Source organism: Prinia subflava, assembly GCF_021018805.1.
Source record: "Prinia subflava isolate CZ2003 ecotype Zambia chromosome W unlocalized genomic scaffold, Cam_Psub_1.2 scaffold_37_NEW, whole genome shotgun sequence".
In the NCBI taxonomy this organism is placed as follows: domain Eukaryota; kingdom Metazoa; phylum Chordata; class Aves; order Passeriformes; family Cisticolidae; genus Prinia; species Prinia subflava.
Genome location: NW_026960612.1, coordinates 1,790,460 through 1,803,759, shown reverse-complemented (window position 1 = coordinate 1,803,759; position 13,300 = coordinate 1,790,460). Strand labels below are relative to the sequence as shown.

The 13,300-nt window shown below is 43.2% G+C and overlaps 1 long non-coding RNA gene across 2 annotated transcripts; it reads left to right on the top strand.

The window, feature by feature from the left end:
- Positions 1–7: 7 nt before the first annotated feature.
- Positions 8–10,418, top strand: LOC134565175 (uncharacterized). 2 transcript variants are annotated; one of them, XR_010083797.1, is made up of 4 exons: positions 8–96; positions 3,887–3,972; positions 6,467–6,620; positions 8,730–10,418. It is a non-coding gene; the product is annotated as an uncharacterized LOC134565175 (long non-coding RNA). The 2 variants fall into 2 exon arrangements; XR_010083798.1 differs by having other exon boundaries at positions 6,467–10,418.
- Positions 10,419–13,300: the final 2,882 nt, after the last annotated feature.

Here is a 13,300-nt window from a genome sequence, read left to right as displayed (position 1 = left end):
ACGTCCCGTCCCGACCGCTCCCCCATCCCCCATCCCCCTGGGTTTTCCTTTCGGGGGACTCTAGTTTCCTGTTGAACTGAGGCGGGCCAGCCGCGGGTGAGTACTGTGCCTTGGAATTTTGTTGGCTTTTTTCCGAAGGGCGCAGACCAGCACAAACTCGCAATAGAAGCGACTTGGTGCGTGGGGGCGAGTGCTCGGCTCCCATGCGCGATCCTGCCATTCCTGCCAGTCGTTGGTCATTCTGGTGGCCACAGCGCCACTGCCACAAACATTCGGGACGGGGGGGAGGAACACAAAGCGGATTATTTAATCCAATTCAGGGTCATAATTCAATGTCCTTCTCTGCCTCTTATGTCCCAAAATCTGCTTGTAAGATGTGAAAAATGCATATTGTGTGGCTCTACGCAGATATTTACTATATGTGATATGCTAGGTAGAAAAGTTATGCTGTATTAACATTTGAATAATATAGTGAATGTAGTTTTGTAATTAACATTAAGCTTTAGAAGCTATGTGTGTGTGATATTCTTTTTAGCTCAAGAGAGAGAAAATAATCAAGAATTCTTTGCACAGAGATAACGGTTGCAGAGACTTTAAAATTTTCTAGTGAAGAAGAATATATGGCCTTTTCTTATCAACAAAAAAGAAAATTTTTCAAGGACCAACAGACTTACAGGCGCCTGGAAATTTTTGTGACATGAACCAGCTGAGATTACATGTTTTAAATAAAATATGCATAGTCATGAGGATGATCCTCAAAAAGAGAGAGATTTCTCTCTTTTCTTGGCCTTCTCTCCTAGCTAGCTGTTGTCTAGACAGGAGGAGGCCCAGCCCGGGCTGCTCTCTTTGTTTATTGTCTCATAAATTGTCCTACTCTAAATTGTTTAACTTTTATTATTGTATTTGTATTACTATTTTTTATAACTATTTTTTTATTTTTATTGAATTTCTAAAAATCCCAAAAGCGAGTGATTGGCATTTATTACATAAGAGTAGGCTGAGATATTACTTGTACACGTCCATCAAAGGCAGTACCAGTATTTCCACATTTCTTATAAAGTGAGGCAAATTAGTAAGATCGACGGCTTGCCAAGTTTTGTACATGTACGTAGAAAAGAGCCATGGTGCTCAAATACATTGATTCACTCTTAGGTCTAGGCAACATCTAAATATACCTAGTCCTTGATCACTTTGTAACCACAGAAGCAATATAGAAGCGACTTGCTCGAATGTGTCATTCCTTCATGGTTACCCCTGATAACCATCTCGCTGGACATCAAAGCCCACATGAAAAAGAGGGGAGAAGAAGTCGGGGAAGAAGGAGAGAATTCACATCAAGAGGCATGACATTTCAAAACAGCGAAGCTGCTGGTGCAGCACCTCAGATTTACCTTCTCCCTGCCAAGCACACACCGTCTCCCCTGGAGGCTGCTCCTTGAGCTGCATGAGCAGACAGCCCATGGCCCTGCTACCCCATCTGTAGCTCGTCTGTGCCATCTGCAGCACTATGTTTGGAAGAGTTTTCAGAGAGCATATGTAAAGCCACACAATTTCCTGTGCTGATGATACTTCCTTTTTCTTGATCAGTATCCAGCAAGTCATCCCAAATTCTGCAGACTGAAGAAACACACTTACTGATATTTTTTAAAAATATCTCTGCCAGCAAGCTTCTCTAGACAGCACTTCTCTCCATCCAGTCATTTACTTGAGTTTCCTCAGTGTTAAATTTGAAGCTTTGACATTCTATACTCCTGCTCCATTGGAAACCTTGCCTCACCAACCAAGAGTAACAGAAGTCATAGCAGCTCCACCTCTATATCCCAGCACAGACAGCTGCTGCCTGTCTTCAGTGCCTTGTCCAGGCAGAAAAACTTAAAAAGACATGAAGGAGTTGCCAAAAGTGTCAGCTAGGGCAGTAGCTAATGATGAAATTCATTGATGGGTCCTCAAGAAGAGAACAGGCATTTAGATCTGCTAAGATCCAAACAGAGCCAAGGCTAGAGCCTGTCAGGAATGCTCTCTGCAATGCTTTTTCATTTTGCCTACATCTCTGAAAACTGGGCAATGATATTTAGCATAAGGTAGATGCAGTTCAAGTTGTACTACACCTTACATACTGACTTAGCAGCAATCCCTTTGTACCAGCAATGTACAGAAAGGCTGGGACCAGGCAGTATCCAAGTCTGTGACTCCCAAGGCATTTCAGGAGAGATGGTTTTCCCCACACCGGGCTGGTGCCTGCCCTCTGTCGGTGCCGAGCACAGCCTTGTCTCTTCTTCCAGGGCTGCTGCCAATGGCAACACTAGAAAATCTCAGCTGTTTATGCTGATCTGCGTGGTCTTGCTCATGCAGAAACCCTGGACCACAAACAGATTTAAGGGATATGCAAAATATTGTGCTGCTACTTCTTTAGAAGCATGCACTGACAGCCTTGTATGAGGGCTTTTGTTTCAGGCTTAGCAAAAGCAAGTTTGCTCACAGCTAGCTTAGTAACTGCTTGAAGCAATAGCAAACTTCACCAGGAAAGCTTGAAGTGGCAGGTGAAGTAGAAGGGGAAGGTTGGGGAGGTTGTTTCTCTGTTCCTTCAAAACCATGGAAAGGGGCTTAACATTCAAGGAAATATCCCTCCCTCTTGGCTCAGAGTTCTTTCACACTCTTTTGATACTATGAGCAGGAGCAAGTCTGCCAAGTCTCGTATGGAGTCTCTCCCAAGATTAGCAGAGACCCTGACCCAGACACAAGCCTTTGCAGCACCACTTGCCTTCATAATGCTATGCAGTAAATACTGGCAGCTACCTCTCCATGATATATAGTAGGATTAAAATAGTTTGGTTTTTTTTCTCCCAAAATACTTGTGTTTTAGTAAAAGACCAAAAAAAACCCCCCAAAAACCCCCAAAACATGCTGTTTACTCCATCCTGCTCTGTTTGCTTTACAAACATTTTAATTTACTTTTTTCCACTCTTGTTTATGGGCTTTGTCCTGGCAGCAGCCTGGCGTCCTGTATTGTTGTGGTGTAGTTTTGTTCATTTCTTTCGTGTAAGTTTATTATGTTAAATGGTTTGTTCTTTGTACCTCTATTCCCACTTCCACTTGGTTGTACCCTGGAATTCCCCCTCCTTTGGTTATCTGTCAATCCCCTACTCCCCCTCCTCGGGAGCCTGCCTGTCATTTTGGGGCCTCTCCCCTGAGCTAGAAAGTTCTAAGGAGGGTGTCGAGTGATAGGTCAGGACCAGAGGAGGTCCCTCCTTCCCCTACTGGGTTGGTTCCCAAGGATGCCTGTTATCCCTGGAGCCACTCCCAAATCACCCCTGGTTGGCTGATCCCTTGCCCCTTCCCCTTTCTCCACCCTCCCGTAAAAGCTGCTCTCAGCCGGCAATCAAAGCTCTGCTAGAGCAGGTTCCAAGATCTGAGGAGGTCTCGCAAGAGACACCAATAAATTCTTGTGATAACTCCACAGAGTCCTCCATTCCTTCCTTGCCTTAGTCGCCTCCTTCCACCTGTGTCCTCCGGCACTGTTCCAGACAAGGATTCACTGGGTCGGTCCAGCTTGCGTGCCTCGCTGGCCATACCGAAAGCTGCCGTGGTGCCAGAGCTGGCCAGGCAGGCTTGAGAAGGTACCTCAAGCAGGCACCGCGACACTGTATGAAGGATGAAAAGGAGTAAATAACAGTTTCTAACAGTTACCCAAAGTATCCAAGTAAGGTGCCTCTGGCTACCTATTTAACTGTGAAGGAGTTCCTCTGAAAAACAATATATTGCTGGTGCATCCTGAGAAGTAAACCCATTGCAGATGGATTTGCTGTGGAAATTGATCTGCACCAAAGATCTGTTTCAGTACAGAAATTTAAAGATGGAGAAACCATACCTGTCTGAACCTTCCCAGGGACATGCAGCTGCTTGGCATTTGCTCTGGAAGGGGAATGGACTTGCTTGCGAGTTCCTGCAGTGACCGGTCCAGCAGAGCCCCAGGTCAGTTAAGCACAGGCTGTGTTGTCAACATTTGTTTTTATCAGTTTTATCCCAACCAGAATCAATTACCTCACAACGATTTTAATATACCAAACAGAAGAGAGATCCTAAAAGCTGGCAAAAAGTTACCAGATACTTGTTGAACTCAGGGTCTCTATTAACTATATGGAAGCTGGTACAGAGCAACGCATGGTACAACCAATATGGTCAGATCATACGTTCTCCTCTTTATTCTCGAAATGGCTGGTTTTATACAGTTTCAGATAGTTTACAGTTGCAGGTGTTTTCTAATTGGCATTCAGCATGAGAAAGAATGCAAACAATCTTAGCTTAAGGCAGCGACCGTGTTTCTACCCTAACTGTCCTAGCTAAAGCATGCACACACCTTAACTTAAATTCTAACTGCGCCACAGGCTTATCTACTTTCACACAGGCCTAAGACTGAGGCCCAGCAGGCCTAAACCCTAGGCCCAGTTTGGGATAGCTCAAACTTCATTCCATAACACGTCATGCTCATGTTACAATTTGTTAGCTCCAGGAGGGAGCAGCCAAAGGTGATGTCAGAAACATCTTGTGACAGCTCCACTTAGGTGTGGGCTCTTTGGAAATTCAGTCAAGCTGTAACCTGCACATAAAAAACCAATCAGGATATTTATTAGCTATTGAACATTCTGTCTTGCTGTAAGCACATGAAAAAAACCCTGCATCCTGGTTATGACAGGAGCTGTTCCCACCTTTGTTCTGGGAGATAAACTAAGGCAGCTAGCAGTGATCTCTCTGAAGAGGTTTGTGTACAGTATTCTCTGAACTCTACTGGTCATATATATATATATATATACACATTTATATATGTTCAAGTAGACACATGAAGACATATATAGATATATATACACACATGTATACGTATCTATATGTGAGTGTGTATATATATACACACATATAGATACATACATATGAAGCAAACCACTGGGGTTTTTTACTGCATCTAGGGGATGGGAAAGTAGAATGCCCTGTGAATACTCTGTCTGGAAATTCCCAGAGGCCAAAGGTAAAGAAGACAAAGTAGTAACCCTGGGAAGACAGAAAGACTGCCTGCAGCAACATGACTTAAATGTTTTGGCATTCCCTTGTTTGTTTTCTTTTAATAATTATTTGGGTGCAGTTGTTTCTACTTGCTGGAACATGAAATGCTTTGTCAGCTCCTTGGGTTTTTTGGGTTTTTTTAAACATTTTTGTGTGGTTATTATAATTGAACCGCAAGGTGAAGCTGTGTGAGATGAGGACATAAAAAGCCCCTTCTGTTGCATTATTTTGTATTTTGGTAGGGATTAGCAGGTTTAATAGGTCCACAAGGCAGAGTTGCATAATAGCCTTTAAGTATTTAATTAAAGCTCCACTGAAAAAAAGAGGCAGAAGTGGCAGGCATTTCACATGCAGTCCTGCATGTGCTTTGGCACATTATGAAGGAGGCATGTAAATAAGAATAGGCAATGCCAGAGGAAATCATGTCCCAGGAGTGCAGTAGGATGTGAAGGCTGTAGGATATTGGTTACCTGAGGTTTGGCTTGAAAGCATCTAAAGCTCAAAAGGGAGCATAGAAGTGAAAAATCAGGGATGCTGTCAAAGCACGGAATGGGAAACCCATGAGGTGTTGGCTCTGGCAGTAGTTCAGAACACGCTAGTTTGTGTGTTGGCAGGACATCTAGAACTGCATCTCTCTACAAAAGCAGAAGAAAGAAGAAAGATGGAAGCAAAAAAAGGGCAAGAGAGGCCACAGCTGAAGCAAGGACATCACCTGGGTCAGGGGTGCCCAGCTGGGGCGATAGCAGCACTTGCAGCCCTCAGAGCCATGTGCTCAGCCTGGCAGAGCACAGCATGTTAAAGCTGGAAATACCTCATCCTGGAAAGGGAGCAAAGATATTTTTAGTCCCTCCAAGAGTCTAAAACAGAGCTAGATAAGATTAATGGACATTTATGGGGATTAGTAAGAGTTAATAGGAGAGGCCAAACCTCTCCACCTACAATTCCCTCCAGCTAGTGACTGCATTTTTGAGGTGATGGAAAAGGAAACAAGGTGAAATGTTGCTTGTCTGAAATATTTTGGGATTTAGAAAATCCAAACATTTAAATAATGTGTTGAAGAAGTTTCAGCTGCTCCCCAGTGTCTTTTTAAACCTTTTGTTCAGAGAGACTCATGCAAATGTATGTCTTCTTAAACCAGGGTACTTAAAAATATACCGTTTTGTAATTATTACTATGTTCCATCATTTCTGAACAAACTGGATCTGTGGAAATAGACCCTCACATTTTCTAGCTTGCACTGTTACTTGTGACACTGTCTGCGCACATCTTTATTTCTCAGGAATTCAGGTTTATTTTTCAGCTTCAGAACAACAGAAAAGGGAGAGTGGTGATTTTCAGCTTTATTTCTTTAGATCCCAGGGTGCCTCTGAACTTGCCTAAGCAATAGTTTCAACTTCTGGTTAATACACAGATCCCTGCAACTTTCCTGGAGTGAGGAACGGCTCCAAGCTTTGCAGCAAAGCTTCTTCCTTATATAATTTGTGGATTCCCACAGCCTGTGCTGCCTGTTTAGAAAAGATAATGGAAGAGACACTGCTTTGAAGGGGAAAGACATTAAGAAGAAGGTGAGTTTTCTTATTGCACACTGCAGGAAAATGGAACACGTGGCAGAGGCCCTGATTTTTATGTGAATGTCTGACACAACTTGCTCTAGACTTCAAACTCCAGGTTGGCACAAAGCAGCACACACGTTTTCCAATCCAGACAGACTAGAACACTTTTTTGCACCAACATTAAGAATTTTATAACTATTCAAAATCAGCACCAATTATTGGATTAATATTTTAATAATTACACAGTTTTTACATTATGAAAATAAATCATAAATAGTGTAAAAATAATTCTGAAGATCAGCTTCTCACAAACAAGAAACAAAACCTGAAGTACAAAACTGAAAGAAAACAAAATAATATTCAACTGAAAAACAAGGAGAAATTTTAATAATAAAAACAAAAGCATGCTGTTTGATCAGGTTCAATTAAGTCAAGACCACTGGCCACAAGAAAGTGGTAAATAATAACAAATTAAAATGTGTGATTAAAACCTTGCAATTCTTTACATTACTCATCAAAAGAGGTCTTGTGACATATTTACAGTGCTAAGACACTCAAAATATTCCTAGTATTGATAATATGATGCTGACCCATGTATTTTTTCCCCCAAGCATTGACATCCTTGCCAAATTACTTTCTATTTTTATCTCTTCTACTTCATTTATGAGACCATTTGCAATACAAAAATAACGGCACATATAGATGAACTTAAAAAAGTTAAAAATACAAATAAAAATATATAATATTTTCCAAAGGAAAAAGTTAGATACATACATCTTAGCAACATTTTTAAACTTGTGTGATATTTTCCCAAACATGTACAATAATATAAGAATATCCACATATATGTTAACAATATGTAAAACATTCTTCCACCAACCCAACTCTCCATAATACTTCAGAGAAGTGTGCAAGTACCAATGGGATCAGGGAAATTAATACAATTTCTTTTTTAAATAGAAACAAGTAAAACACTAACGGTCCCAGGTTAAGGCCCCCCGCTTTCAAAGAAAATTCAATTTCCAAGCAGCATTGATAATTGGATGCATTTAAAAACAAAATGAAACAAAAACAACACTCCAAATCCCTTTTAAAATACAAACTCCACTTGTTCTGTGGAGTATCTTTTTCAGAAATGATGGTGGCAGGCATTTGTTTCTAACTGCATGTAATGAATCCAACCACCACATAAAATACTTTAATAACAGAGGGTCCAAGAAAACCTTCATTTGTACATTACAGCAACATTGACATCCATAAAAACAAATTGCAGAAAAGAAAAAAAAAAATCCATGTTAGTTTTAATTCCAGTCACTGAAATAGAATTTTTGCAATGACTACAAATTAGACTTTCTTTTAACCACTATCTTTGAAGATGTGTTTTGTGTGAGTCTTTAGTGGGAAAATTTAGGAATCTCATTAGGTAAAATACAGAGATTTAAAGATGTAATTTAAGATGGTCAAGCAGCAGAGATCAGGAAATTTGAAGGGAAGGGTCAACTTCTGCATGCCTTGAACCTCTTCATCACTTTCAATAAACAGGCTGACAATATCTCTGCAGTTCTTACTGAAGTAATCCTGATTTAAGCAAAACCCCACTGCTGAACGTGGTAATATTCCCCTTGTTACAAAGCATGACACCTGGGTCCTTCCTCCTGCATGTCTTAAAGAGCTTTGCAAGGAGAGGATGCATCTCTGTCCCCTGGTCCTTGCTGGGGATGGGGAGGCACAGCCAGGGGAGGAGCCTTGCATGGCTGAGCCAGGTTTACGATCCCAGTTCTGGGGTGGTCAGTGAGACAACTCTCTCCACACCCCATGGGGATCCAGGATCCCAGCCACATGTCCTGGCACAGCCCCCAGCCTTACAAGCACCACCCTCCCATGAGGACCAAATGTCTGCTGATCTCATTTGGGGTTGCTTTGTCTCTCTGGTGGCATAACCAAGTAACTGGTGGTCATACGCACCCTGTCCATGGGTGCGATGCCCAGTGAAGCCAATGCTAACTTCCCACACTGTACATCAATCTTAAGAATTATTACTTTTCCAACTCTATACTTTACACATGTGCAGATATATGGATTTGATCATTCTGAAACTCATTCATACTAATTCCACCACAGACTAAAAGAACAGCTGGATGAAGAGTATCATTCTGCTTTGCTACACTATCAGAATATGACATCACAACCAGCAATAAATAAAAATATAAATCAAAAAATACATTGCATCATTGCTCTTTGATTTAACATTTCATTCTCTACCTCAGGGAAAAAAAATTGTCCAAAGCATCCTGAAAGAAAGCTTTCCCATAGTTAGTCTATGAATATGAAGACAAGGACCATGTATGTCAGACATATTCTATACAGCACTTAAAAGATTTGTGGCCTCTGTGGCAGGACTTCTGCACAATGTGGTTTTAATGCACTAGAGTAACAGATAATTACAAAACTTCATATGAAACAAAAACTGAAAACTCTCAAAGAAACAAGGATTAATCATACCTGAAAAAGTCAGGGATACAGAAACTGGGTAGACTAATACCACTACACATTTCTACAACTGAAAAGACTGGTAGAGGAACTACTGTTCCTGTCACAAACTACACAAAATAAATCATATCTATCTGGAGGAATGACACTAAAAGATACAACAACACACTGGCAGTTCAAACTGTAGCTTTCCCATCAAAAGGAAAAAGATATAATGGCACCAGAAATAGTTGCTTCTTGAACAAAATAAACACATTGCAAGTCTTCACAGGGTGCTTTTCTTGATGAAATATTAAATCAAATAATTTTTTTCTTGTACTGACCATGCAACTTTTCTAGATATGGTTAAGTTTCATTTCAATTCAATCTGATATGCAAATATTAATGCCAAATCTATGTATGTAGTTAAACCTTTCAAATTAAATTGTTTATCTATTGCTCACTCATGGACATTTAAAAGGAATGAACATTTCATGATACTGAACAACACAAAGACTAAAAAAGCCAAGTAACATAATTTGGAAAAAAAAAAGTATTCCTACCTGCTGGGAATTTAATAAAGAAATTAATTTACAAGACAGAAAAGAAAGCAAATGAAGGTGCTTAAGTGTTTCTTCAGTAGGGTCTCAGTGTTGGGGAGTCAAAGAATTGAGTTTTGACTAATATTTAACAGTAGTGTCTATAACTATTTCCTGAATGACAAAATCATGGATCAAAGCTCTGCTAGCTTAACTGGTGCATATAGAAATGGATGCTAGGAGGGCAGTTAAAAAATACAGGTACACAAATTTAAAATAGGAAAAAGGAAGTGCTTATGACATCATTATTTATCTTGTTCCTATTCCTTAAATGAGTCGTTTGTGGACAGTCTCAATATTGTGTTGCTAAATCATCTAGCCAGATAATAAACATCCTACTTGATTTTGCATGTAAATACTCTGAAGGAGGTTTAAAAAATATTTCATCTAACTGTATTGATTGCCAGTATTCGATATAATAAAAAACATTCAGCTTCTAGTCTCCCCATCTAGCACATACCCGGCTGTAGAATTGCATTTTATTGAAATGGTATGCTCTGGCTCACCCCTGGAAAGTGTATGGTTTATCCCAAGTCTGTAACCTCCCCTGCAGTATCGTGTGTCTGTAAACCCATTGGCCTGAAGATCTGTCTGCGCCCATTTTGACACTCCCTGATAAAGGTGCAAAAGGAGAGGGCCCTCTTTGCCCTGGAGGCCTCCGGAGGCTCTGCTCCTCTCCCCTTGCCTCACCCCTTCCCCCTCCCCTTCCCCCTCCCCTTGCCCCTCTCCACCTCCTCTCCCCTCTCCCTCAGTGACCATGCTGCCTTCCTGGGGTCGAACTCCAAATAAATCCTCATCTCATCAGCACCTCACCAGCCGTCTGGAGTCTCCTTGCCTGCCAGCATGCGAACATCCACTAACATAAGGCCCGGGGGGCTCCCAGGGAACCCTCCCCAGGGACCCCCCTAGAATCTAAACTACAACAAATGGTGTACCAACGTGGGGTGAGACCACCAACGACCCTGAGACAAAGATGGACCACCGCACCACCAGAACAGTGCAGAACCCCGTGGAACACCGCTTCAAAGCCATCTCCGGCATGGTGGAGTGGCTGTCCAGGGCCACAGTCTTGGCCCCAGGCTGCCCCTCCCCCACTGCACAGAGACTCCACGAGCCACCACACTGCCGTCCCACCACCGCCAGCCAGTGCAGCGAGGGCCCGGGTCCCAGCCCCTTGGAGCCCCAGCCCGCTGCGGCACGGGCTGCGCAGCCCTGGCGGCACGGCCCCAGCAGTGCGGTAGCATGGTGCAGGCAGCGCGGCACGGGCTGAGCGGCCCCAGTGCCCTGAGCCCGAGCCCAGCAAGACCCCCGCCACAGCGTGGACCCGAGAGCTGGCACAGCGTGGCCCCACTTGTGCCGCTGCGTGCGCGCAGGCCCCACCACCCAGACAAGCCACGCGGAGCACACCCAGCCTGCTGCCCGCAGCACCGCTGCAGCGGCGATGGTGCCGAGACAGCCCTCCCCCCCTCCCCCTGCCCAGCGGCGGCGGCAAGAAAAACCCCGCACACCGTACAGACTGTCGAGCCCGAGCAGCCAACGCCCTAGACAGCAGCAAAAAGAACTCAGCGAGAGAGCCATCAGAGAAGGAAAAAGCAGTCTTCACCTGTGCCCAAGCCCCGCACCTCCCAAAACTTGGTTTTGTAAATTCTGTGATCACCCTTACTCCCTCCTCCCCTCTGCTGCTCCTTCTCCCTAACCCCCCTTCCCCTAAACAAACCCCTGAGAGTTAACCCCGTCCTGCTAAGCCTGGCACGGCACAGCTGCCGCCACGTGCGCTGTGGCCACATGGCCAACATGGCCTAGTGCGTCCCCTCCAGCTCCTAGTCCCACCTTCCGCTTTCCAAGTCCCACAAGGTAAATGCTAAGAAACCAAACCCCAAAGCTAAGGTAAATTTGTAATACCAGTTTTACAGCCTTGTATAATTGTTAATTCTACTTTATGATCTCCTTTCCCTGTTATTCTGCCCCTGTCCCTTGCTGTTCTGGTCAAACAGCAGGGTGATCCAATCCCCTATTTCTCCAACCCTAAAACCTGTTGTTTCTCCATTTCCTTCCCATCCCCATGGAGTAGTTTTACAATTATGCCTTTCTAGTTTTTGCGTGTGTTCATATTGCAAATTGTCCTGTTTTCAGTTTTAGAAAGCAGAGGCCTCTTCAGGTCACAAGGGTAAATCCATGGGAAGCAGTTTTTGAATTGTTTTCTTGAATAGTGCGATTCAGTAGTAGACTACTGAATCAGAATCGCTCTTGGGTTTATGCTGTCCTCAGTAAGTTCTGAGGGTGACTGATAACCTAAAATGGTGTCTGAGAAAGTATTTTGGAAAAAAAAAAAAAAATTTGTTTGTTTTTCTTTTGGTGACCTAAAACTGGGGGTCTTCTGTTAGGTCTCTGACACTTCTGGTGCAAGTATGGACGAAAAAAATCCCCAATGGGTACATATGGACGAATATAAACAATTGCATGCAGAGTGTCGCTCCTTTGGTTGAACCAGTTGGAAAGTGAAAGGAATAATTTGGCTCAGGTCCATGGGTGAGAATCTGAGGCCTTATGTGGAGCCCGAGGAACTCCAAGTGTTTTCCTGTCCCTGGAATGGGAGCAGAAGTCAGCGCCATAGCCTAGAACTGGGGGCTATGGTGGTCTGAAAAGCCAGTTGGAAAAGGCTAGACACCATTAGGCCAGTCATGCTGAAAAGGTTAACAAATTTGTTTAAATCTTGCAACATGAACCCACATAACCCGTTTATTGCAATTACATCAAGTCAGATAGACTGTTCACAGTATAACATAATCCTTACTGCAATTGTATTTGTTTTTATGCTGCAAAACTGTGTAATTACTGTTTCATTTTTAAATTGTTAATTGTCATGTGTCATATTTCTCTTCTCACATTTTAACAAAAAAAGGGTGAATTTGTGGAATTGCATTTTATTGAAATGGTATGCTCTGGCTCACCCCTGGAAAGTGTATGGTTTATCCCAAGTCTGTAACCTCCCCTGCAGTATCGTTTATCTGTAACCTCATTGGCCTGAAGATCTGTCTGCGCTCACTTTGAATCTCTCTGATAAGGGTGCAAACGGAGAGAGCGCGCTTTCTTTGCCCTGGAAGCCTCCAGAGGCTTTGCTCCTCTCCCCTTCCCCCTCCCCTTCCCCCTCTCCACCTCCTCTCCCCTCTCCCTCAGTAACCATGCTGCCTTCCTGGGGTCGAACTCCAAATAAATCCTCATCTCATCAGCACCTCACCAGCTGTCTGGAGTCTCCTTGCCTGCCTGCATGCAAATACCAAAGAATCTAAAGCCCGAGGGGCTCCCGGGAAACCTTCCCTGGGACCCCCCTAAATCTAAACTACAACAGTGAATAAAATTTGGATGGTTCCCTGGGTTCAGGAGTGGATGGAGAAACCCCTACCTCAGCTACTCTCCTTCCAAAGGAAGATGAAGCTAGAGATGAAGCGGGGGAGGTTGGAGATGATGTTTCTGAATCTGCATCCCCCACCACCCTCCTTCTTTCCTGCTTTTTGGGGGTGGTTTAAGTATGTCTTCTGTCTCTTGTTCCAGTGCCTCTGCTTGGTATACCTTGTCAGGATGTGTGCACCTCTGATTTATTGAGCAGGTGCTACAACACTGTTT